Raw genomic sequence first — 4,391 nt, forward strand, 5'->3', positions numbered from 1 at the left:
TGCGAACAGGGGAGGGACAGAGAGAGAGAGAGACACAGAATCCAAAGTAGGCTCCAGGCTCTGAGCCTTCAGCACAGAGCCGGATGTGGGGCTCAAACCCGTGAACCGCAAGATCATGACCTAAGCTGAAGTTGGATGCTTAATCAACTGAGCCACTCAGGTGCTCTGGAAGTATCTCAGTATTTTAATATGCTGTATTTTCATTTTTAATTCAAATGTTTTCTAATCTCCCTCAGAATCTTTGTTTCATCCACATATTATTTAGAGTGGTGGTGTTTAAATTCCAAGTGTGTGAGAGATTTTTATATTATTCTATTTTTCTAATATTCTATTATTAAAAATCTATTATGGGTACTTCAGCTCAGGTCATGATCTCACAGTTTGTGGGTTTGAGCCTCGTGTCAGGCCCTGAGCTGACAGCTCAGAGCCTGGAGCCTCCTTCAGATTCTGTATCTCCCTCTCTGCCCCTCCTCTGCTTGCATTCTGTCTCTCTCAAAAATGAATAAACGTTAAAAGAATTTTTTTAAATCTGTTATGGTCAGGGAACATACTTTGCATGATTTTAATTATTTCAAATTTGTTAAAGTTTGTTTTATTTTTAAAATTTTTATTGATTGATTGGAGTATAGTTAGTACACAAGGTTACATTAATTTCAGGTGTACAACATAGTGATTTGACAAGTCTGTATGTTATGCTGTGCTCACCACAAGTGCATCTACCATCTGTCACCATACACTATTAGAATACCGTTGACTTTATTGCCTGTGCTGTACCTTTCGTTCCCATGACCTATTCATTCCTTAACTGGAAGCCTGTATCTTCACTCCCTTTACCATTTTGCTCATCCTCCCATCCCCATTCTTTCTGGAAATCATCAGTTTGTTCTTTGTATTTTTAGGTCTGATTCTGTTTTTTTCTTGGTTTGTTTATTCATGTTTTGTTTTTTAGATTCCACATACGTGTGAAATCATATAGTATTTGTCTTTCTTAGTCTGACTTATTTCAATTAGCATATGCTCTTGAAGTCCATCTACATTGTTACAAATGGCAAGATTTCATTTTATTTATGGCCGAGTAATATTCCATTGTGTATATATGCCACATCTTCTTTACCCATTCATCTATCGATGGACACAAAGGTTGCTCCCATATCTTGGCTACTGCAGATAACGTTGCAATAAACATATGGTTTATCTTGTTTAGGGTTGTATACAGACTTGAAAAAATATGTATTTTGATGGTTTGGGATGAAATGTACTATACATATTAGAGTTGGTTGATGACGTTGTTCATTTCTATCTCCTAACTGATTTTCTGTCTACTTATTCCATCCGTTACTGAGAGATGAGAGTTGAAGTCTGAAAGTAGAATTGTGTATTTGTCTATTTCTCCATTCAGATCAGTCAATCTTTGAATCTATGTTGTTAGGTATGTGACAGTTAGAATTGTTCTGTCCTCTTGGTGAATTGACCCTTTTATCATTATGTAATATACCCTAGAAATATTCTTCACTCTGAAGGTTAGCTCGTCTGATAATAATAGTCATGTCAGATTTCTTTTGATTAGTGCTTACATTGAATGTCTTTTCCATCCTTTTACTTGAAACTCACCCATGTCATTTCAATTGAGGTAAGATTCTTGCAAACAGGATGTAGTTGGTTCATGTTTTGTATCCATTCTGAGAATCTCTGTTGTTTAATTGGCACATTTGTACCATTTGCTTTTAATGGAGTTAGTGACAGATTTAGATTTAGGCCTACTATTTAAAAACCTGTTTTCTGTTTGTTCTTCCTTTTTCTGTGCTTCAGTATTCCCTTTCCTGCCTTCTTTTGGGATATTTGAATCCTTTTTTAGTATTTCATATTAATTTAGCAATTGTGCTTTTCTCTATGCACCTTTGTATAGTTTTTCTCCATGTAGCCTTAGAAATTACAAAATACATATTTAACCTCTCATAACATACTTAAAACTAGTATTTTCCATTTTATTTGGAAGATAGCAAACTTACTGTCTATTGCCGAGGTTGGATAATTCCTATTGCTTGTCTTCCTCTTCATCAACCCTGTCCTCTACCACCTCCATTCTGCTCTTTAGCTCATCTGGTGAGGTTTTGTTTTGTTTTCGAGTTTGTTGCCGTTTTAGTGGTAATATTTCTATTTGGTTTTGTTTATATCTTCCATTTGTTTGCCTAGAAGTTCTATCTTTTTATTTAACTCAAGAGTACTTGCCTTTACTTTCTAGTGTGCATATATTTTTTAAAAACACTATTTGCTACATATTTTTAAAGCATGTGCGTTCATAATAATTTCTGGGTTTTTTTTTTCAGTGCATCAGAAGTTACTCTTAACTGGTTATCCTAAATTATCCAGAAAAATATTTTGATTCCTGATTATTGACAAATATTGTCATCATAAGTGAGATAAAAGAGTTATCTAACAAAGATAGCCTCGTCTCTCCACATCACTCAATGATAAGGTTGACTAGGGAGGAGAAACCAGGGAAAAGTGCACCAGGCCCAAATGGACAAAACTTTGGAAAGGGGGGAACACATGTTTCTAAGGTGGCCAACTCACAGCTGAAGCTTGGACGCTCAGATATACAACTTGCTCGTTACTCAGATCACGATTTTAGATGTCTCTCTCTTGAAATTCCTTGAAACAATGAGCAAAGCAATTTAATAGGCACTCAGCAATGTGCAAGTCTTAGTTTAAGAGTGCTAAGTAATCAGTATCATGGACGTGAGGAAAACACCAAGAGCATGAGATTTTTCTAACTTGTCACTAGAGATTGGGAATTATTTGCGGAATAATGGTAGGATAGCTGTCACAGTGTTTTCCCTTTTATCTGCCATGTCCCATAAATAGGACTGTTTCTGTTAAAGGTACCTGTTTCTAACGTGTGCTTAATTTGATTGAGGTGGGGCATGGGCAGGCTTGAAATAGGCTGAAATTGTCAGCTTTGTCGTCATCTCGTGTCCTACTGACGAGCTGAGAACCTCAGCAGGACAAAGTTAGCAAGTTGTTTGTGAGAATAAAACTGGAATGTAGTAACTGCTCTGTCTGTGGGGCACCGGCCATCTCTCCTGCCCGTTTCTGATCCTCTCAGCCCCACGTGCCTGTGGATCGGCTGTTTCTGTGGGCTTTGACAAATGTCATACCCATGGGATCCAACAGTGTCTCACCTCTGCTTCAGGGATTCCCTGTTTACTGAAGGTGGGGACACTGTAGGGTTCTGAATGCCAGCAAGAGTTCATGCCTGGTGTAGCAAAAATGTTGATGGGTGGAAGCTACTTGCAAATCATTTCCCTCTCCCCCTTCTCTGTGCACTCAAAGAATAGGCCTGAGATGTAGTTTATATGGTTTCTTAGAGGGAGGGCTCAGGAAATCAAACTATCAATTGCATTTATTTATTTTTTTAATTTTATTTTTAATTTTTAAAAATTTACATCCAAACTAGTTAGCATATAGTGCAACAATGATTTCAGGAGTAGATTCCTTAGGGCCCCTTACCCATTTAGCCCATCCCCCCTCCCACAACCCCTCCAGTTTGTTCTCCATATTTATGAGTCTCTTCTGTTTTGTCCCCCTCCCTGTTTTTATATTATTTTTGTTTCCCTTCCCTTATGTTCATGTTTTGTCTCTTAAAGTCCTCATATGAGTGAAGTTGTATGATTTTTGTCTTTCTCTGACTAATTTCTAATACCCTCCAGTTCCATCCACGTAGTTGCAGATGGCAAGATTTCATTCTTTTTGATTGCCTAGTGATACTCCATTGTATATATATACCACATCTTCTTTATCCATTCATCCAATGATGGACATTTGGGCTCTTTCCATACTTTGGCTATTGTTGAGAGTGCTGCTATACACATGGGGGTGCATGTGTCCCTTTGAAACAGCACACCTGCATCCCTTGGATAAATGCCTAGTAGTGCAATTGCTGGGTGGTAGGGTAGTTCTATTTTTAGTTTTTTGAGGAACCTCCATACTGTTTTCCAGAGTGGCTGCACCAGCTTGCATTCCCATCAATTGCATTTATTGGTAGCAGCCACCTCAAACAATTTCTTACCAGCTCCACCTCCGTTCCTGCTTCAATCTCCTTGTGTCTCTTCTGCTCCCTGGCATTGCAGTCCCTAATCACACATTAGCACTTAAAGCTATGTCTAATGTTCTATTTTCTGAGGAACATTGGCCAAGACACATAATAACATTATTACTTAATTAAGAGGCCCATGTGAAATATAATAAAATATGAGATAAGCATTTCCAGTTAATATGGATATTAAATGATTATGTGTTGTTTACTGCAAGGAAATTTGTTTGCTTCACTTTTCAAATTTAATTTTCACTTCCTCTTTCTACTGCTGCACACTCCAGGGGACCCTGGGCTT

The sequence above is a fragment of the Herpailurus yagouaroundi genome, unplaced genomic scaffold, assembly GCF_014898765.1.
Source record: "Herpailurus yagouaroundi ecotype Mexico unplaced genomic scaffold, PumYag 199, whole genome shotgun sequence".
In the NCBI taxonomy this organism is placed as follows: domain Eukaryota; kingdom Metazoa; phylum Chordata; class Mammalia; order Carnivora; family Felidae; genus Herpailurus; species Herpailurus yagouaroundi.